The 24,078-nt window shown below is 40.6% G+C and overlaps 1 long non-coding RNA gene across 1 annotated transcript in view; it reads left to right on the plus strand.

The window, feature by feature from the left end:
- Window positions 1-7,860: 7,860 nt before the first annotated feature.
- The window catches only part of LOC139708734 (uncharacterized), a 47,847-nt gene continuing 31,629 nt past the window's right edge, over window positions 7,861-24,078 (plus strand). Inside the window, exon 1 of the long non-coding RNA XR_011709383.1 lies at window positions 7,861-7,969. This is a non-coding gene — a long non-coding RNA (uncharacterized lncRNA). The remainder of the gene's footprint in view (window positions 7,970-24,078) is intronic.

Raw genomic sequence — 24,078 nt, forward strand, 5'->3', positions numbered from 1 at the left:
GTTCTAGTAGATGTAATAGAATAGTGATATCACCGCCTTTGTTTTTGACAGTATGTCGATGTCTGGACACTGCAAAGTGACACAGTTTAATCCTGTTGTCATGGAGATGATGACAATTAATGGAGGATGATGCATACGATACGATAGCTTATAACCGCGAGGAACGTCAAAGCTGGAGTATGAGAAGACGAAGAGTGTATCTAGATGGAAGCCGAAACTTAATTGACAACAAGAAAAGAGGACCCGTCCTTGAAAGTAGCTGGACCATAAATCCGAGAGGGCTGGTTGTCGGAACTACGAAAGTTGACTTTTGTGGCAGGAAAAGAAAAGGAAGACGAGTGAAAATTCACCAATTAGTTTGATTGACTTCTCAATCTTCATAAACCGTCTTGCCGATAGTATTAACTTGTCACCTTGACTTCTTGGTCAACACAAGTCGATTTACCCAATTGCCATGAACTTCCCTCGAGTCAGCCCGTTTAAACATTGGTGTGGTATGCGATTATAACGACTTTAGGAATAGGGATTTTAAAAGAAAAGACCAGTGAACACGAAGGATTCCAGATTAGTCTTGGAAACACTGTGATTGGAAATTGACGTGTGGTCATATTCGCGTCCTCATGGACTTGCTTTTATGTCTCATTTAGTCTGACCGAACGCAGCTAGGCATAGAGACGTGCCTGACTTTGATGGGGAGGTTAACGGAACAATACTTTGGCAGTGTAATCCTGCAGCAACCCTGTATTGCATGATAGGCGCCACATTTGATCAGGGAGGTGGAAAGGGTCGCAGAGCCACAATAATACAGGGAAAGAAGTGACTCGTTGTGGTTCGTGCTTTATTCTATTCTTCTTATGATAATACGCGAATGTGTAAGGATTCTTGTTCTTCCCACTTTGGCAATGACTATATTTCTAGTTACAATGTCATTCTCTAAAAAGAAGTAAGACTTCTCTTTTCTGTCTGTCACTCTGCCTTATGGAATGTTCTTTGCAACATGTTAATATGCCTAATATGTCAGACTTGTATCCCGGTATGCAGATGGTCTATACCCCCCCCCCCCCCATCATGTTATTGCCATAAAGGGGTGTCGTCCATTGCTGACAGAAGTTAGGACAACCACGAAGAGCTAGGTAGTGCGAACTTTTCTGCCGTTTAAACATGAACATAAAAGTGCATGACCTTGACTCTAAACGAAAATGCACCTACGTGATTTTTTTTTTCGCCTACCATGGCATTGTCGGTGATCCGCCATTGATGGTGATGAATCGATTTGCCGCCATAAAGAGTGTCGTGATGACAGGAAGAAATATCCCTTAAATCTGATGATTTATGGTCTGATTCAAGGCTCGGGCATTATCAGAGTTCTATAATGCACCTTCTACTCCGTGAGCAGAACCCTGAACTTTAAGACACATATGTGATGTACGTGAGAACATACCGACGGACTATTTGACGCAAAATGCCATAAAGATCGGGGCGAGGTAGAGCATGAAGAATGGCGCCAATTCAATAACACATGCCATCGCACAAACATCATCACATGCGAATTATTGTCGTTTTGTGACAAAGAATGACGATAATTTTGTCAACGTTATCTTTCTCCTATTATTCCTCGATCATGCGAGCAAATAGCAGAATAGATTGTTACTTTACTGACGCGTTCACCCAGCGAAGTAAATACTTACAGAGTTGCCGATCAAATGACTAAGTGCAACGACGAAACGTAATGCTATACAGTTCCAGATAGAGTGAATACAAAATGTGTACATTGAAATTATTATTTACAAACTGGAGCTTGCACGAAAACTTCTATAGATTATAGGGATTTGTAAACATAGATGTGCATACTATGTTTGTCTATACTCAAAGATTACAAATCGTCTGCTGCATCTTAAGGCAGCGCTTTCTGTTCTTCCCATCATTCTCATACTGATTTGCGGGGCTGTTTAATTCAATATGGGCGACGTATATCTATCTCGTACCTCGTAAGAATAATGATAGAATGGAAGAGATAGAGAGATAGATAGATAGAGAGAGAGAGATAAACAGAGAGATAGAAAGAGGAAGAAAATGGGAAAGAGAGGGATAGAAAAAGAAAGGGAGAGAGTTAAAGGAAGAGAGAAAACATTCGATATGTTCGTGTACACATCACACGCATTGACGAGCTCTCGTTCCTCTCTCTATTCCCAACACGCAATCATTCGGTGATCAAACATTGACAGTAATTGATAGGCCCAGAGGGGCTGCGTGACCACATACGTGTTGGCGCGCAACTGAAGCATCATCCGCATCCTCGTGTCGTCGTGTGCTCCCTGGATTTGTGTGATCCCGCGCAGTGCGCCATTTTACCCATACTAATGATAATACAATGTAGTTGATATTTTCGTGGCGCCATTTCCACTGAATACAAAACGCTATATGATAATGATGACGTTCGATGCATGAATTCAACGATCTCTAGCGATAATGTTTTTACAATGACAATTTACAATTTTACGTCTAGATAACTTAGTATAGCTTGCACTCTTGGACTAATTTGTAGGTCAAAATCCAAAGAGGTCTATGTCACGCTAGTCCATTGAATATTTGTGATGAGCATCATAATCATCATGTACATGTAGTTTCATTATGTGGTTGTGACCACATCAAAATTTTATGAAGAGAGTTTAAGCTTCAACCTTCCATGTTTCCCTGTCTTGACCAATTTTGTGCCATTCTGTTCATTCAGTTTTCTTAAAGTCAACTTAAACGCATAGTGTTCCCCCCCCATGTGATTACTCGCTTGTAAAACATGTAAAACAATCGGCTCGAAAATGCGCTGGATTAAACGATGTATTACACTTTTATCTCATTATTTCCATTTTCATTCTTTCGTTTATCATCTTCGTTTTTCCGTCGTTTAACTCAGTTACAATGAATAGCAGTTGATATTCTTTTGTTTATCTTCTTCGTTTTTCCGTCATTAAACTCAGTTACAATGAATAGCAGTCGATCATACACGGGGCTCAAATGTAAATGTTAATGTTTATCAGGCCTGTATAAGTAATTCTATAAGCTGTGATTACAGAGAGATTTTCATTTTTTATAACTTGAACAAACGTTTCATCTACACCTATTGAGGATGGTAACTCATGATACTTCAAGCTAGCAGAAACGCTCGCTTAAAACAGATCTTTGAATCAATACCTGGTCCCTTTGTCTCACCACGGAGTTACGGTTCGGGGTCCAAGTTAATGAGGCTTGGAAAGACCAAGTTTTCGCAAGACATGACCTGAACAACGACAGAGTAATATCTCCATAATCTTCCAAATTCCAAATGCATTCGAAGTCGTGTCAACACAGCCCCCAGCTGGCCTCGCTTCAAGTCAACATGATTATTGCTGCCATTCAAAAAATGGAAAATCAATCATTACATCCACATCAGCAACCAAGCGCATTCTCAAAGATGAGCGATAACGCTTCAAATGGGATCTCATTGGCCTGGCGTTGTAGGCGCGGCGTTTTGCTGTCACAAGACATAACCACCGTTAAATCTCATAATCTCGTGATTATGGACGCAACGAGTGCATGGCGCTGTTAAATCTATCCCTTACAGTTGGCATCTATAAGTTTGCACGTTACTTTCACGCCAATGTGACCGTGGTACTCATTATTACGAAATCGATATGATAATCCATTCCATTATGGGTGAAAAAAATAAACCTGATCCAATTTGACCTCTTATGTCCTAGTTTAGATAGGCTTCTGACAAGATGCTCACTTATTTAAGAAAAAGACGCGGTAGAAAGAAGACGTCTCATGACAGTCTGTGGACAAACAGAGCGAAGAACCTCACTTTGCGGTAAGTCTTGGCGTTTTGACGTGTTCATGTTTTAGACATTGGACGTCATAGAAACACAGTCATGTGGGATTGACATGCCTCAGACAAAATGTACTCAATACGAGTACTCTTCCATTTCTCGTTGTCTGTAAGGCAGACAAAAAAATGAATCAAGCAAAAATGGGGAAACGGAGTAGCTGCTTGGTAGGCAAATATTTCGTGCCTGAGTATCTGTCATCATAGAGATCAGGTAGCGCATTCTACTAGAGTCGGCTTTTTTGTGTGTGTGAGGATAAAAATAAACCCGCTAGCATGTTCCCAGACATGCCTCTACGATGACTGCCGGTTGAGGATACTCAGTACCATTAGTATTTGTTATATTTAGACAAGATTGAGGCTTCTTCTCGTTTTGATTTCATTTCTGTCTTTTTTTTTTCATATGTGAAAGCAGAGACGTGAACAGGAGGGTAGGAAAACAGGACAGAGATGGTTCAGAGTTCATCGGTGTCTGATATCTTTTCATGACATGGCATGAATGGCATTATAAGTTCCCGAAATCCTCTCTAGATCCCCTTTACATCTTTTCGAAATCAGAACACCGTACATCCCAGCCCAACGCCGAGTATCCGGCATTCTATTCTTACCGAGCTCTCATCGTTCTTGTCCGTATAAGAATAGCGCTGCGTGTGTTTCTCCTACACCGTGTGTGTGCTTGTGTCACTTTGAATAATGGTATGTGTCTTTGAGAGTGTGTGTGCTGTTGTACTGTACGTTGCTATTTGTCCCAGTACCCCAGATACATGGCGGAATCACACTGAATTGAACTGCTTTATCCATTCGTTGACGAAATTACGGTATAGCTCTTCCATGCTCAGCTGTCCTCAGAAATAATTAATCTGGACGTATGTTTACATGTCCCTTGCCATTAGTGGATTCTGGAAAACCGCTCGGCCTGTGGCATCCTCTAAAATGCGAAGGGAGATTCCCCATACTCATAATATTAGGGAGCCTTAGATTTGCGACGCGGACGTTTGGGACGACGATTGCGTTGGACGTTTTCCTCTCTCCCTGCGTCGTGCTGAAAAGTAGCTTTAGATTACGTAGAGACGCATTCTACAAAAACGGCAAAAAATAAAATGGCGCCCCATATAATCAGTGCATCAAGTAGCTCTCTGCGTCGTGAATTAAGCGGACGTAAAAATAGCCCAGAACGCGTAGTGAAGACCCAGACGACGCGATTTAGCGCATGCTCAGAACAGCTTTTTTGTTTTCCTCTGGACGTGCCCGTCGCGAAAGTCTAAAGCTCCCTATTATGAAGTCATGACGTAAATCTGAAGAGACGCATAAAAAAAAATTGCTCATTCTATCAAATAGTTAGGTACAGAAATGATACAGCAGTTCATCACTTAGAAAGAAAATAAAACAAAGCAAATTAAAACAAAACAAACCCGATATCAGAGATATATTGATGGTAATGATAGGTGGACGTTTTAATACCGTTCGCAATAAAGGATATGTATGTCCCGCGCAAAGGTTACGTTATTTGTTGACGCTATATACCATACCTATAAATCTCGTATTTGGTTAAGTTATACCGCTCTACTGCAATGGACTTCTGTATCGTGGTGTCAGATCTGAAAGAAAGAGAGAGGGAGAGAGAGAGAGAGAGGTGAGAGACAAACAGACAGACATATTGACAGAGAAACAGATAAGTGAAGAAGAGAGAGCAAGAAGGTGACTAAAGAAATATATATATAGAGAGAGAGAGAAGGAAAGAAAGAGAGAGGGGGAGATCGAGAGGGAGATGCATTTACAAAATGTCACACTAGTCTCACGTGTCAAACATTAATTGTGAATTTATCATAACTAAATAATACGGATCCTGTCCACTGGTGTCGAAAGGTCAAGGAATATTGTGACGTATTAGAGTTAAGGCATTTCTGGCCAAACTTTATAATCTCTGGACGACATGAACGTAGGCCTGTTACTATCATACTTCTATTGCCCTCAAAGTAATGAAATAAGAAAACCAGAAAACGCAGCAAAACAAAAACACAAACAGGCCGATACAATGATAGGTGTGTAACGCAGCCACTCATGTACAGTGCGTTTTTGTAAAAGTGATTTCCATCTGAAGTTGTCGGAGTAAGAAAGATCGCCAATACATACGTGCAGTTCTAGCATTTTTTCCCCTTCCATTCGAAGATAAGATATTTGTGCAATGTAGAGGATCCATGTTGCTTTGTTAGATTTGAAATATATTTATGTTCTATATTTCCCATTCACTTTGCCATTATTATCGGCATCGTGTCTTTCCAAAATACCTATGAACTTTAGCTTCGCGTTCCTGAAGAGGACGAGGTACTATACCTTAACAAGTCGACAATCTAACGCACTGAACACTCTAAATGTATATGAATTGTTATTATCACTTGTGTAAGGGCATGTTAACAATTGGAACCACCCCATGCAGCAATCGAAATGGGGAAGCGTTTAATTAGCCAGTTAAGTTTTAGTCCCTATCATGGCCACCTCGTGAATCGCAGAGCGCGATCAATGCGTGCAATCATTGAAAGCGATTTTACCAACTGCTGCGAAATCGATCGATGCGTTTTATGCCATGTGCAGCATAAAGATGTTCGCTCGAACTATGCTCTGTCTGTCGGCGAATGAAAGACATTTTATAATTCTGTCAGTATCGCCACAATTAGTATGTATCTTTATTATTGCATTGATGCAACAGAAGTTTCATCGGATCTCGGTGCCATTATCATTTTTTTTTTACTGTGTATATCACGCATAGTGATGCTAGTAATTAATGATATTGGTATTCTATCTCATAACATGCAGTGGACACGGTTCATTACACTGTTGTTACCATGATACATCCCTCGAAAACGCGACGAGATTATGTGTAGCATTTATCACGTTTTATTTGAAAGTTATATCGGGTGGAGATCAGGATAAAGGAACTTTATTTTTGCGCCCCTTGGGGCTGTCAAACATTTTTCTTTGGCGTGAATCCTCATCTTAAATCCAAAGTGTGAGTTCGACGATGTTTGTGCTTACACTTTCATTACAATACAAGAGTTGAAGCTTTGATTGAGCAAACGCGTTTACTTTGCGTAGATTAAAAGTCAATGTGTTCTATCAGAAAGTTTAAGCGTCGAAGGATGGTGCCTGATATTCAACAATAGAACCTAAACAACATTTGAAACTTCGACCTATTCCTTAAGATCAACTTCATGGGCGTCTATGATAAATAACTACTGACAGAGATTGAGGTTCAAAGAAACATGGGTCAGCGTGTCAAAACACACTGACGATAATACTCTCGAAGAGTTTGTATTCTTCCCCTTATTTGTCCACCAACGCAAATACTACTTGCATGTCCATTTAGCTCACTTGGTGTTATCGTTGTGCGCCGGTGACAATCCTTTTTCTTTGCCCTTCACCCGAATTACAATCACTAAGGAAACCAACCAGAGGCGGAGAGGCTATTTCGGTGTGAAATGCGTTGTGCTAGAGCCCCAGCCTCTTGAGAAGTGCTTAGGGAGTTTACTCTCGCCTACCACTGAAGTGTCTCGTGATGGCATCAGTTAAGTCTGAAGTGGTGTCGGTCAACTAGAAGACCAGTCTATATTTGCCGTTGGCATCGAGAGATGCAAAATACTCTACCATCACAACTCCCCCTCCCCGCAGGTTTCGTCCATTCAACTAAAAATAAACGCAGCAGCTGAACTGACAAGTTCTAGCGTCCTATTGCCCTGTCCAATACAACTGTCTCACCCCCCCCCCCCAAAAAAAAAAGAAAAAAAAAGATAGAACGCAATATGAATCTGATTGCATTTCTATTATCTCTCCATTTTCTTCCTTTCCACTTTTTTTAAAAAGTCCTATCACACGTTTGATTTCATGGCTTAGATAAAATGGAAGTCAATTTTACTATTGAGTTAAATGTCTATGTTGTGAGTGAATCTCTAATTACAGTCCTGTCGCTCCAACTTATCTCCATGATCAAACTGTTGTCATTTGCAGGAATCAAGACCGACGTAAGTTTGACCAGGTGCTTGGATGAGGAATACACAGTCACACGTCCCGAGAGTTTCTGTTTGAGTGCGGACGTCCAGACTCACATTCAAAGAGGTAAGCCACCAAGTGCTTCAAACTAATATAACGTGAATGATTGGATGGTAATGTTGTTTACGTGCCTGTAGGGCGTGTGTGACATTAAAGAAATAAAAATAATCGAAATTGAGACAGGAAATAACAGACATGACAGTGGGAAATGATGATTTCAATACACAACGGGACGCGCTAAACTACGAATGTAAAGAACAAACAAACACCAATACCAACCTCAAGAAAATAGAACAAAACAAAAACCCGGGAGAAATTTGTATAGATAAGTGAAAATAAGTGACGAAAATATGAGCTATATATAGGCAGAACACAAAGAGTCAAACTATATGAATTTAAACACTTTTTTCCATACTAAAACAAAATCATAAAATCACTTCATTTCCGATCAAGGTTCTGACTTTAAACTCGCTATTGTATTAACAGACTGAGTAACAATTGCTTGTTGGTTTGTATATATTTTTCGGAGCGGAACTGCATGTATCAAAATAAAAGCTGCTTTATCATGCACTTAGACCATCAAACTCAGCACAGAATGGAGAGTGCCATGTCTTCAAAAATAATCTAGACATCACATCTATGAATGGGGCCAGACTCACTCGTTTTCGCGAACAGGTAAAACGTTAGCATTTCGTGAATCAAAAGTGTTCTCTTTTTCAAAGTATGTTTTCTCTTGTCCGAACATTCCTTGCGTACGTGGTGCATGGCGTCTCATTCGAAGACTGAGAGATTTTTATTTCTTTCATGTGCTTGAAGAAATGACTGACTTTTCGCGTTCTAGTTCAGATAAATGCGTGCACGCCAAACAGGAAATTTACATGGGAACATGGTGGTCGGTTTCAAGGGGATCTTTTCATGTGGAGGAAGTACGATTACTCAGTGTAGAGAGAGTAAAGAGCGTGAAGAGTTTTACATGTCAACAGCATGCTCTCTTTCCTTCAGCTCTGATCAAGGGCATTGTCCCTGTTCACAGTAAATGCCTCTTCAACTACAATAATAGTGTTTGTCAAACCCTGACCATACCGATTCGCTGGCTGGAGGAGGCGGCAGGGCGGGCGAGTGCGGAGGTGGGTGTCCGTCCCGCTCTGGTGTTATAGGGAGTTGTTGAGACTCTTAAGACACAAAAGACTTTCGAAATGGTGCAAAGTGGTCAACACTTATCAGTGTAATGGGGTCGGGAAAGGGTTCGTTTTAGTGGCCAATTACTGGGTATGGAGGACAGAGGCCTCTTCTTTTTTCTTTAACGTGCTGACGCAAGTCAAAGAACATGTCCTTATCAACCCACACCTTTGCCCGGGTTAGGAACGGTAGTAGGGGGATTTTACAACACAGAGGAACCCAGCGAGAGAGTCTCAGTATGCCACCAATGCGCCATAAGGATAGGAGGGTAAACATTATGTAGAATGAGTACTAGTATCCCTCCTTTTTACTTTGAGAGACAAAGTCATTACAACTGTCATGTGAAATCGACATTTTCAAGCGGAGAAAAATATGCAATAAAACTCTTTGTTTGATGACAATTATGACGATGCATAAGAAAGATTGAGACATTGAGAGTACCGCTGAATGTAATACAAACTAACAACGAATGGGCGTGGTTAATGTATACCAATTGCCGTAATTCAAGTCATCTGCAATAGAAGATTAATGAAGTAATCATCTACACTAAAGGATGATGTCATTCATCTAAGAAGGTTGATTTCATCCTGCGTCTTCTCCATTTGTTAGGACGATGACATCGAATGTCTGCATCTCATCAGGATTGTACCAACTTGATTCTTTCCATTTTTAATTTTGTTTTTGAGAGAACCATGTTCACATCTTAGGTGGATTGACTGAATGCGAGCAATATGTCACGTGATGTCAAATATACCAGTGACGTTATCATCATGCAATTTGTGTTTGTCTACTAATGTTCTGGGTTTCGCTTTCTGTAGACTCTTTTTTTTTTGAGGGGGGGGGGGGGTTCCCTTCTACAAGACTGAAAGTTATGTAGACCGAATGAAATGTAGACCGAATGAGCGTCTGCCGAACAGACACTCTTGTTGTTGAAGCGTCCAAATGTGACGCTATTTTTTAGGAAGTTATCAAGTCGAATCGGATGACCAGCAAACCGAGCCTGCGTAACTTGGCGACAGTCCAAAGACCCGACTCGATCGAATCCCTGGTCAGCTACCAATTCGTTTGGGCGTGAATCTTGCACACTGATTTATTGAGGAACACAGCTTTGACGTAACCAAAGTTCGAGAGAGGTGTAGCAGGACTTGCTAGTAACAACCAAGCAAGCGGGTGCGATGTACTTCGGCGTAAACCTCGTGTACACTTCGTACCTGTGGAATACGGACCAATCTTTGCTTGGGCTGTTTAATGCAGTCATGCACGTACACTTTCAGTAACATGGCGCGTTTGAAGGTATGCCTATTGTGACTGACCTCGCGCGTGTCACCAGGAAGTGTAAAATGATAGACTCAGGGAATGCTGGACAATAGCTTAATGACTACTTATTCTTGCGGCTTGGATGCCTCACAATGAAATCAGTGGAAAGAAGACAGTGGGGTAATACGGAGCTTAGAACCAGTGGTTGTCTTTATAACTCTCTCCGGTTTGATGCGCTCGGCTTAGAGTATACAGGGGTAGATGCACTTACTTCAAAACAAGGTGTCAGGTTTTCTCACTCCCAGAAAGTGCAATTCCCCCTCAACCCGAATGCATCTTGTAATGATATTCAGGTGACTCATAAACGCAGTTTGATTGTGTAGAACCAAAAAAAAAACAACAACAACAGACGATTAGAATTTCAGAAAGAAAGGGAGGAAACGAATGAAGAGAGAGACATAACAATTTTAGACGAATAATACTAATGTGATCTTATTAACTAAGACACCCGGATCAGTGATACCACACCTCTTCCAGAGGGCCCTGATATAATTGTGACCCGCCAAAACAAAAGGATCCTAAAGTCGCTGATGGCTGAGCCGAGAAAATCGAGAATTTTATACGGATAATGTTGATGTTATCTTATTCAAACTAAGACAGGTGGATCATTGACACCACTCCTCTTCCAGAAGGCCCTGATGATACACCTCCCCCCCCCCCCCGCCCGCGTTAGATGTCAATTATTTTAACAACCAGGCAAAGAGGAAAAGCATCGATGAAACATTTTGGTACACATATTTAAGAAATGAAAGCGCACTTGACTCCCCCTCCCCCCGTACATTAAGGATGATAAAAACGGCGAACCTACGCTATACGCAACTTTATCATTACACTATTTATCCTAAACTCTAAGTAAGTGAACAGCGTAGTTTAGATATTGTACTATTACTTTAAAAGCTTGCAAATTAAATCTGTTCGACTGGACCCACTTGTGAAAATTACGGAGAGAACAGTTTCGTGATTTTCACAAGTCCAGTCGAACAGATTAAATTTGCACGCTTTTATACTGCCTGGATGAATCAAAATCTACATCGATATAATTATATGTATATATATATATATATATATATATATATATATATATATATATATATATATATATTGTATACTTTTTTCTGAAGTACTCCGAATGATGAGTCGCTACATTATAAGTCTTTGAATGGTACACAGTTTGATGAGTTTTACATCAAGCAAGGGCATGGGATGGTATCAAGTTACCAGTCATATGAATATTGCCCATACCCAATAATTGCGTCACAAAAGGACATTCTACTCGCCTCTTTTCCTTTGTGTGTCTGTCTGTTTGTCCCTCCTGCTTGTGCGGTGATGATAGATTAGGAGCGATTAGCTTGGTCGTGGCTGCGAATAACTGGGAAGAGTGAGATCCTCTTTTTGTTTTCACCATTACCTACAAACCCATTGAGCAGAGTTTATGACATAAAACTGCGAACGGTTAAAGAGAGTAATGTCCAAGTAGGACGACAATGACGAAGAAGAAATTCCAGAAATTTTACGGGTGCTTTTGTTGCGAAGATGATGAGTTTATTACTCTGGCTAAATGCTTCTTGGTGTCACACTTTTGTTTTCGCCATTTATGTTTTCTTGCAAATTTGGATGCCAGATTAATGGCATGGTTTAGCATGGCTATTCATAATATACTATCCGATCCGATCAGAGTCTCCTCACTGCGCAAATCGGGCAACTTCGACGTCCAGTGATGATGAAAACATTCGCGCTGTCTTCGGCGAAATTGTCTCGTGTCAATCGAGATGAACAGGGCGTCTTTGCTTCCGGTCAATTCATGTCGTCTAATAATGGTGTGCCCATTAGTGTATAATGTAGTCATTGAGTGTGCAACGTGTACAGTTTGTAATTTTGTTATCAGTAATTGTGTCATACACAATGTGGTGATTAATTTGAAGCTATAGGTTGCATTTTCTTCTAATTTTCTTCAAAATGTTCAAACTGGACTTTCCGTTTCAACTTTATCGTATGAATAAAACGATAGCAAAATTTCTGAAGCAACAAATAAAATAACTTCCATGAAGTTTTACCATTGATTTATAATAATCGACTGTATTGCGCTGTTTGTGAGCAATTCGTATAAATTAGCATTCATCCATATTGCGAAGATGGACGTCGCAATATGGACTTATTTCTATTTCACTGGGAATGCAGTTACGTTTAAACGAATAAGTGTTAACGGGTTATGCCTTTTAGTCTCAATACTTATAACGCTCTGTATTCCGAGTTCGAAGTTGCTGATTTGAAGGACAATACATTTGCCACCTCACAAGAACTTTTTCCAATATTTGAATCGTTTTCTTTACTCCTCTTTTATTTATTTTCAATTATTCTTTCTGGCATTTTTCTTTTCACTTTTCTTTACTTTCATTCTTTTTCTGTCGTCTTCCATTATTTTGTATGTTTTAGTCAACAGCACCCTCAGTGTATAATTATAGATACTTTATAGCCTAGCTTGACACAACTATCACATGAGCTCACATGTGTTTACTACTGCATACCTTTTCTTCTGCTTCTTCCTTCCTTCCTTTCTTTCTTTGTCGCTGTCTCTCTTACCCTCCCCAACCTCAATCTGGAGACATAAATTCTACAGCCGCTGGCGCCTCTAGAAATAATCCGACAGGAATAGGATGGGGTTTGTCCCAAATGACAGCGTTCTAATTGATACCGGACAGACGTAGAAGGCATCCATTATGTCTTTACAAATGGGTTTGACTACTCATTTCAAACATGGGATTAACTCTTTAAATCCCACACAGCGTACAGTTTCTCTTATCTCACAACACTAGAAATGTTAACGAACGTCCAGCTCTATGTGCACCTGTGTGTATGTGTAGAATGCATCATAATTGTTTTGACAATAAGCTTTAAGCGAACTTGTAGTACGCCGTTCTCTTCTAAAATCCCTTTCAATTAAAAACAAACACAAAACACATTGAAACTCTTCAAATGACAAAGAGCAGAATTAATTAAATTTTGTTCCAAAACATAACAAAACAAAACAAAACAAAACAAAAACTAAATTCTCAGACATTTAAACAATGAGCAACCCTCTCCATAATAACAACAGCAAAAGGTAAATCATAAAACGAAAGGATATATTTATCTGAGTTGAGGCTAAACCTTAATGGTGTACCCTTTGTCGCATTCCAGACACAAGGAACAGAGGCCAAATACACTTTAATTGGACACACTTTGCTCGGCATACCTATCTAAAGGATGACCTAAAAAAAAGAGAGAGAAAAAAAAATAACAAAGCTAAAGGATGCATTGCCGGGTGGAAAAGTGTTCATCTTTAGAAAAAGGAGTTGAACCTGCTATCGGAGGAAAAAATGAGTGAAATAGACCCTTTTCGCCCTAATTATTTGCCAATTATTCAATTACGGTAATATTAACTTCTGTCCTAATTACGAAGGCCTCGATGCAGCCGGTGATTGTGACTTGTATAGGTGCATTTTTATTGCTAGTTTCAGTCAATCGCTTTGGCACAAGACTCGAAGTGCACATGTGGATTTACGTTCACGAATAACGTTCTTGACTTTGAGGAAACTGTACGCATGTGTGTGATTGTGTGTGTACGTGGGATTGTTAATACGTGGCCGTATTGTTTCGCTAAAAACCTTCAACCCAAAAAGTACTTTTTAGTGTCACTGTACGAGCCATTAAGATCTCATACTCTTAGTTCCACAAAGGCGTGATTCATTTGGCTAACCTTTGATCCCTGATTTGGGACGTTGTAATGAAAATCCTCAGCGATCAGGGATAAGATAATGGGAACACTTTGAAAATCATCAAAGGTTACCGGATACTTGCAGAAAAGGTCATGGAAGTTTAGGCCTACATTAAAGTGGAGCGTTTCGGCGCTTCTACGAGAGAAACTGCTCAAATTTCAGACATTAAGACTGAAATCAATCAGATGAATGTGGAAATGCGAGCTATGTAAAAAATGGGTACACTTGGCACCAATTATTAATATAATTCTATGGTAAATACAATACATCACAGAACGACAGACTTTATGCACTAGTTGACGTATATAGCATATATTCATATAATAATTTTTATACGTGTGAAAAGCGAAACAAGATATGATACAAGATTTGACATGACCATAAAGATTATTTTGGAGTAATGTTTTTTTGTTCTTTTTGCAGGGTGAGATTTGTCTAGTTTACATGCAAAAGAATGATATATGTATATATAATGTTTGATTATGTCTCTGAGGACAGTGCCATTCGGCCTAAAGTTCAGAGTATTTTGAAACCGTTGACTATCAGTTGTTTCTTTGCGTATGTTTTTTCTTTCCGAATTCATGGCTGATTTTAGTACAGGAATAATACCAGAAGTAGGGTAGGTCAAAACACACTGTATGCTTAATCCCCTATGTCACGTAAACCTGATTCGTCACCAGGGATAATGTTCAATTAGTTCATCTAATTCAGCCATTTCCAAACAGATCAGAATTCCTCCCTCATTGTGTGTTATCTCTCATTCCTTCTGTAGTTTGTTTTATTTTTATGTACCAATATTTGTTGCCCGCTTTCTATAGTCATTAGGGAGCTTTAGATTTTAGACGCGCGGACGTTCAAAGGGGAAATAAAAAACATGGTCTGAGCGTGCGCAGAAGCGTGCGTCAACTTGACCCGCGCTTCTGCGCACGCTCAGAACATGTTTTTTCCCTTTGAACGTCCGCGCGTCTAAAATCTAAAGCTCCCTATTGACGGGTGAAAGATCCCAGATCAGCCCACGTACGACTGAGTTAAAAGAAGTGGACGTCTCTCCCAATGGGGTATCACGTTTTGTACTGTCAGAATGGAGCTCGCTCCATCATTTGATTGCAATATGCGTCCTTCGGGAGCGTTTTTCTGATAACATAAGGCATTAAAGTCGGAATACTTGCTGTAATACCATGATATCCGTAGGGTGGCTTGGTATTTATTCAAAGGGAGACAATGTAAATTCAAGATGGCGGCACCCACGTCACATCACGTGAAATTCCGCGCTATCATCTCCGGTCGCCCGGAGAGAACCAGCCATCTCGAAAAGAGACTCTGCGATGGTTCATGACGTATTCCTCAAGCTTACGGGGATTTCCCCCAGTGATGCCAAATCCGCTGATATCCGACGAATAATAACGAACGGTTATTTTGGTCCCCGTCTTGTCTTAACTCGGAAGTTTCCTTCGGACAAACCGGGGGAGAAAATTGCCCAAGGCATATTCGAAGAACAGCCGGTTCGAGCTCACCGCCGCTCCCGGCGAAAGTCTGGAGATTTGGTAGGGATCAGCACAACGAAAGCTTCTGATGAAAAGAGATCAATGCTACTCTTGGTATATCCTCACGAGAGAAAAAAGGGGAAGACTACAGCCATGGAGGGTCGTAAACAGCTACAAAACGGGTTGCCATGTCCTTTGTAATACTGTCCGGTCGAGAAATACCAACGACATTGATACGACGCGTCGTCTCGCCGAAACTGGCATTATCCGGAGTGCCCAAAGGTCAGTACACTCATGCTAATGTATTGCTTCCTTCCGATTAAACAGATCAATGAAAGGACAATGTATTTAATTAACTCCTCGAGGCCGAGTCTTGAGGACTTGTCAACTTGGCAGTCATTAGAAGGTTGGCGATCTAAATTGACGAAGATGAGATGAATATCAGATTGGTGTCATGACCGACTTTGTCTGCTCCAGTTTGGTCGGAGGCATTATCAAGATTCGAAAAGGAGAACTGATTTGCGTCATTAAGTGCCGTACTCAGACACGAAATCAGTCCATCACTTACCTGATGTAGTCTACTTTGCCGCCACAAAAAGATGGTGCATCTGTCAAGCATCTTCTTATTAATGTTGGAATCAACTGACTTGAAGCCGTATCTATTAGGACTCAAAGCAAGATAATGGGGAAATCATCATAAGCTAGTTTCATGCGTGGTTGTTTTCACTGTTGTTTTTTATGGTTAGATGATCATTTTTTACAACGACTAACGATCAAAATATGCTTACGCATTTTTTTTTTAAACCAAGAAATTACACTGTCACACAAACACAAACATACACACACACACACAAACGCACACACGAACACACAAAGGAACATTTTGTTTGCAGGGATGGTTGGTAACCATGTTCACGAAATAAATCACTTCCCTGCTAATACACATCATACAATTCTACTATCCAATTTTGTTGTCCTACTTAATTTCGAGTGCATTGCTTCATGGGATACTTCATTTTCGCATTGTCTGTGTCGACCGTCGGATGTTTAGGGACATTATTTTATGAACTGAAAGTTTGTTGTTTTGTTTTTTTTTTGCTCACGGAAAATTTGGAAATTGCGTCATTTTGTGGTACTGAAGTCTCACCATCTGCGAAGGAAGACAGTGCACTTTGTACCTTGTGAAAATAATGTAGGTCGTTCATTCAGATGGATGCATACAGAAAGTTACAACAATGCTTTTAAGCATGATCATGAAAGCAACCGCTAGGTATTCATCGGGGAAAGTAGAGGTCTCAAAGAAAGTTCGCCACTACTAAAATATCCTGCTGGCCTGTCATCTCGTCTTCTCTTTCCGATTTGACCATGAAGTGATTGACATTCCATTGTGTCTTTTCCTTCTTCTCCTCCTCTTGCTCCTCCTCCTCTTCCTCCTCCTCCTCCTCCTCCTCCTCCTCCTCCTCTTCTTCCACCTCCTCTGCTGAGAAGCATCTCCTCGTACGCTCCCCGCCCCGCGTCAATCTACTCCCCCCGAAACCCTGGGCTGCTAACACACGGGCAACACGGTGCCTGGATGTATGACGAACTAAGGGTGCCCGAAATAGCTCCTCCGGTTATGAGCCATCGATCCCGTATAGAGGGCAGTAGTGCATTCTGCCACGCAGAGTGAAGGCAAATAGATATAAACTCAATCTGATGGACTAATTGGAGCGCATTTACCCGTCACAGTCATCGAGAAGCGTCACGCACGCAAGCTGCTTTCACTTAAAGGTTCCACTTTCCATTTTCCTCTGCTCCATTGTGTTCACTGCTCTACGGAACGCCTATACTGTCTTTCCAACCAAAAGTTAAGCCCTCTCGGAGTGACATATTATAAAGTACTTCAGATCAGTCTCCACTTTCTGAAGAAAGAAAGAAAAAAATCTTGACCCAAAAGCTTGGAATTTTTTGTTACCATACACTGATGTTTGTATTATCTGAATCAATGCTTTGAAGCAAAATAAAACTTTCAATTTACTGTTTGCCACTATTGCCACATTTTGTTATCATATACTGTTATTATTTTTAGCATTTTTATTGTCATTATTGTTGTTATTATCATGGTTGATTTTATTATTAGCAATATCTTGTGTCATTGTCATCATCGTTTTCATCTTTATCATCGTTGATGTTGCTATACCATGGCATTATCTTCATTACTGATTGCATTATTGCTACATTGTTTAAACTTTTCTGGTGTCTTGTTAAGAATCTTCACGGTCTAAAATGACGTAGGATGTTACTGGGGTTGGTAAATCTGTTAAGTACAGACTCAGACGCGCACACGTTGGTTCGAAATACATACAGATCCTCCCCCTCTCTTTCTCTGTTTCAGTAACACCTACATAATACACACATTAAGCACACTATAACACGTATTGTTCAGACTAATTCATATTGTGTCAAGTCACATGCTCTGACGAGGATGCAATAATCATCAATATCTCACAACACAAATGCTAATCTCAAAGTTTGTTCTGCGTTTTGAAACGGCACGTTATTGAAATCAGAACACATTTATAGGGTACTTGTCTTGGAGCCAAATGCACATCAGATAAAACCAGGAGAAATTGGAACAAACACAAAGGGCATTTTACTTTCAATTAATTAACAGACAATCACTAACGGTATACATCGGCTATACGCAGCACGCGATTTGCTCTCGAGTGTTCTTCTGCGTCAATTGTAATAAGGGACCTCTCTCGCGCTCAACGTAATCCAGGTATTCCGCAATGCATACAACGACTCGGCCTATTTCACTGTGTTAATTAATTTCGCAAATGGTGCTTAACAGCTTTTGTTCCTCACGACAAGCAAGAGTGTTCATTACTCCTTACATGGAGATGGTATAGCTCCATGCTCCTTACCTGTACCGATTCCCCCAGCTAAATTAAACCAGACCGCGCGAGGTACAGGTTGGAAGGGACAACAGTCGTATGGTGTTACGATAGATCAGGGAATGGTTTGCGGCGTACTCTGTTTATTCTCGCCCGATAAAAGGTCAATCGTTCACCTGTGGTCGGCTTGAGATGATTTCAAAAATGTAGATGAAACGTGGAATATGGAGTAGTAGGTGTGTATCTTTAGCCTCTCCTAAGAGTAACACTTTGTCGGACGGATGGATCACCAGGATGATTAAAAAATATCATTGTTGTTGCTGTTGTTATTACCATCATCATTATTATCTTAGGGCTCTATCATGATATAGGTTTTTCCCGGTCATTTTCATTGTTTTGTCATTTAATTTCATAATAGAAGAATTCATTTTTTTCGTTAAATATGCCCAGGCATTGGAACATAATCCATCGTTCAAAGTCGCTTTTCGTCTTTAGAATTAACTAATATGGCAACCAATTTCGGATTTGCGCATTCTAGTTCATTGAATGCCCATGCATTTTTGTCAATGGTTATTCAACTTCGTCTCAACTTGTCACTTGCTCATTCCGAATATTCAAATTATAGCAGCACATGGGCAGATAAATTCATAACGTATCCTTCAAATTAAACATGTATGATGTTCATTAAAAAGTAAATTACCTGTACTGTAGTTTGAATTGAACGTTAAAGAAGTCTATATCCACATGTAGATCACACACTGTGATGAAAGTGAATATGTAAAATGTATCAATCATTAGTGTGTGATTTGTGCGTTGAAAATCAGAAGCTTATAATAAACCTAATCTGTCTAACCTACCGCGGACTTTATCTTTGAAAGTTAATAGGAATATATTCCACTATTTTTGTAGTTCTTATGGAGGACATTGAAAATTAGAAATTGTCACTGTTGAAGTCAACATTTATTCTCCTTTTTTGCTAGCCTTCTTTTCCCAGTAGTCAGCAAATACCTGCGTTTTGTTTTGGATATATCATATTAATTGATATCTAGCAAACTTTGGTCTCGGATCCTCGGCAAAATTTAATTAGGTCATTGTGCATGTTAGTCAATGAACGCATTATACGTACACATATTACATTGCAGAAGCAAAAACACATACACACATCTAAACACGCTTACGTATACAACATCTAAACACCCATATTGAAAGAGGAACACAAACTCACATGCGTTGTCTTCAGATTCTGCGCGTACATGTACACATACACATACACATACACATACACATACACACATACACATACACATACACATACACATACACATACACATACACATACACATACACATACACATACACAAACACAGGCATATTCATATTATCATACACGTACATACGCCTCATCTTAACACTCGCACAACGCACCTAACGCCGAAGCATAGTGCACAGCATTTATAGGGCCAGTGAATTTCATTGTGATCTGTGACACGCTGATGGTAAGGTACGCCGTTCAGGGCGACGAGAGAATTTCTGATTTCCGAACAGCTGTATGCCCTCGAACTATACCAGCTGTTTATTTACTGGCCGTGTCAAAATGCAGGGGGGAGATGGGAGGTAGCATTAGAGTCAAGTGCGTCGAGCACAAACACACAAATACACCCTGCTGCATTCCTCAGGTGAAGCTCGCTGCGGGCGAGGAATCCACCTAGACCGACACTTCAGCCCGGCCCCACACCGGCTGGTTGATCAGGTTAAGGTAGACTAGTATCGACATCTTCCTAAGATTACCCGTGTCTGCCACAGGCAGGCCACAGGCAGGATGTCGTCGCCAAATCACTGGCGCGTTAAAGCTCGGGGTAAGTGTTATTGATACGTCCACGGTTGATTAAGACCCCATTTTGTAAGTCAGTAATGCATGCTCCTTGTCATTTAGTGTAATCTCAGTAATGCTTCTTGACAGGAATATTGTCGTAGCAGACACGAGTTCGTCTGAAGGTAAAAAGGGACCCTAAACTGTCGGATTTCGTTATTGTTGTTGGTTTTTTCGTATCTCCCGTGTATACATGTTCGATTGTATTGCTGCATTCTAGGTGACTGTAATAACGGCTGTGTGTTTTTTTAAACCAAGTGATCGAGGCCTTCAGCGTTTGTTGTTCATTACGTCAATGCTCAGACACCTATGGAGCTCCGTGATAGCACCTAGGGAAGGAAACGAAAAAGGAGGAGGAAGAGGAGGAAAATGAGAAAGAGCAGGAGAAGAACAAGGGGATACGAAAAGAAGGAATAGATATAAGAAGGACTTGTGCTCGGAAGAGTGAGGAAAGAATCGCAGGTGTTGATCCGTCTCGATTGGATGAATCGAACGTAATCAAAGCTAATCACCACTTATCAAATCCCCTCATCGCATCATACCAGTCTGATCATCGAAGAATGCCTTGAGCCACCTCTGCAAAAATTATTCCAAATTCATACCACTAGGCGCAAGCAGAAAACCATGCACTGTGTATTTTCGAAACTTATCAAGCGACGGCAAATACACAATTGTACAAGTCAACTCTAGTCTGTTGCCGAAAGTCAATGGAATAAGTGATGGAAATCCCGGAAGGAATTGATGACAATTTGTCTTAATTTCCTTCTCGATTGGTGGCGCCATGGATAACAGCCATTAGTCACCCGTCTTCGCCATCGCCATCCTAAACCTTGCCAGCTCTACCGGCACTGCGGAATGCCCTGCGAAAGCGATCGCCGTCATTCGATTTGCAAGGCGGATCTACTTTCAAGGTTTTGCCCGCCTGCCCGCATTCGCATTCCGCGTCGCCGTCACCGTAAGACCTGGCGGGGAATCTTAGAAGACACACATACAGAGAGACCTCGACGTGGCAGACCTTGGGCTCTGTTCCGCAAAGCGCGCGTGTTAGACGTGATGACGTAACGAAATACATTCTAAATCCCAATCGATGTACAAAGTCGAAGTCGGTTGTGTGCAGAGAATGGTTATACGCCATATATTTCAAATCATCATTCTTGTTTCTATATGCCATCATGGCAAGAGGATATATATATATATATATATATATATATATATATCAGTCATGTTGTTTCTTGTGAAAATGTTCAATTTATTCAAACCGTTGGGTATTTCTTGCAGACTCATGCAGTTCGAAATCACAGACGTAATGTAAGACAAATCCATGGCTTCACATTTTGATGGGCCAAAACAAATGCGAATCAGGCGTACATAACACATGCGTTTAACGTGCGTTAATCATGGGATTTTCTGTTGTTCTGTGTCACGCCCGTTCAGGCAAGCAAAATTCCCATAATCCGTGATATTGATTAAATATGTCTTTATGTGAAGTCCGGCCATCGTCTTTGAAAGGCAAGAAAAGTCCGAGGCATCAATCCTTTTAAAATCAAGTTTAATCCAAAATACCCAGAAATCCCTGCAGCTGAAGGTTCGGACGGTCCGTACTTCAGTTGACTTCCAGCCCTGGTCTCTCATCCGACAAATTTTCATCAGTGATGACCCTGTGCGAGAGAATGTACGTGGTGTCCTTATAAGAATGCACCGTATGTCACATCAAGTGGTTGCTATCGTAACGTGCCGGTGAATACCAATTAAATTCGTAATAAGTTAAGCGGACTGCGCAAACTCAGGAATACTTCTCTTCTCGTCTTTGTTGTTGTTGTTGTTGCATTTTTGTATTATTTGTCCTTTTTTTTGTCGCGATCGAATACATCTCAGAAATTCCAAGATCGTCCCATCCTGCGCCTCCGTCTTGGTCTGTTTAGGTTTCCAAAATTTGCGCATGGCATGCGAGCCTCGATCACTTTGTGAGTACTGAGCAAACTTCCGAATGGCGCGAGTTTTCATCGTCTGCGCAACTGCTCCCTGCCAAGGTCGATTGCAAAGGGGAAGTACCCTACTTGAGATGCGGCCAGGCTGGGCGGGGAGATGGCACAGCACATCTCGAATGAATCCCAGAGAACCACTCGAGATTACTCAGCATCTCCGACGTACGAGGAACACGTTGATATTGATTCATGAATTATCCCTATGTTCAACTTGTACCCCGCGTTCTATACCTATATTTCAATCATTATGTGTTTTTGAAACTTTTTTTTTTTTTTTACGGGGAGGTTTGACACAATAATTGGCAAAGTTGCGACAGTACTAGTAAAGGTAGCAACCAACTTCTTGATAAAGATCACACTTCCTCAGGAAACTATCGAAGACCCAATAACTGAGAAATACAGCAACTGATTGGATACAAAATAAAATCATCAAAAATGAAGACAGAGCATACAACCAAATAATTATGTTAATTTATTTCGTCTAGCAAAAGGAACATATTTATTCAGAATAGTACTATATGTTGAATGTGATTATTTCCAGGTGTCAAAATATGTTCATGTTTTTATTTATGCGATTTTTTGTTTTGCTAGAGTTAGAGCGACAGAAACGTTGATATTTCTCGAAGACTTCAAGGTGACTGCAATGACGTGGAAGAATTCCGTCGAGAATCAAAATATGACGTTGTCTGTCTTTGCCTTCAGATACTGTGACCACGTTGAAATAAGAATAATGAGCAAAGTGAAAATGGCTCTGTGGCAACCTTTAAATTTCTTGGATGTAGTTCAGTATGTTTGCAAGTAACCCTCAAAAGACATATTCGTGAAGTTAGAGGAAAATATTGCGTATAGGAAAGAGTATGCATCATAATCTCTTTCAGTATCACAGTCGAACTGGATATCGAATTTTTGCCCAACAAAACAATTTTTGCCCAGGAAGAGAAGTTGTTTGGGTTTCATACAGGAGGTATTGAAGTATCCTGGTCAAAAATACTGATCTTTAACGAACTTCGTCAACCTCATGTTATCGAGTCAAATCAAGGGATTCTCCCGCGTTTTCCTAGGGGTTTTCTGCTGAGCTGCTCTCTTTACATCTTCCCTGTTTAAAAGTGCAGTGATAACTCAACAAATGTCATTACTCACCGCTATCTTTTTTATATATATGTTGGTAACAGAGAAATCTTTTCTTGGATATCAGCATATCCGTGTCGCGACTGTGTCCTTACCGGGAGTTTGGTGGATACTTCGGGGGATAAGCCCGGTGCATTTACGTTCTCCCATTCGTTACCCGAATTGCCACATTAATCTCGAGCCCTTCAGAAGAGAAAATGAATCTCGTTTCTAATAGGATCAAAGTGAAAGGAATAGAAGGGAATACTTGGGATGACAGAGTCTGGATGTTAATGCTGGGTGGAGGCCGCAGAAAGCTCCGCGTGGTACGCCTGAAATACGACGCAATTATGACGGATCCCGCACAAAAGTACAAGAAACCTGTGTGCTTTTTGTACACTTTGGTCCTTTGTTTTTGCTGTGAAAGTACTATTTACGTAGGGCTTGCTTCAAATCCTCTCCTATGCTTCTACCTCTGAAAAGAGTTTTCTGATTCCGCGGAGGCAAGGATAGCATTATCCGTTTCAGTTTAATTGGCAAGATATAAGAACACCTGTTTGCCCGCGGTCGGTTCTTATTTTAATTACTTAGAGCCGCTATAT

Source organism: Diadema antillarum, unplaced genomic scaffold (assembly GCF_040938485.1).
Source record: "Diadema antillarum isolate AM-2024a unplaced genomic scaffold, OU_Dant_1.0 seq00001370_RagTag, whole genome shotgun sequence".
Taxonomy (NCBI): Eukaryota; Metazoa; Echinodermata; class Echinoidea; order Diadematoida; family Diadematidae; genus Diadema; species Diadema antillarum.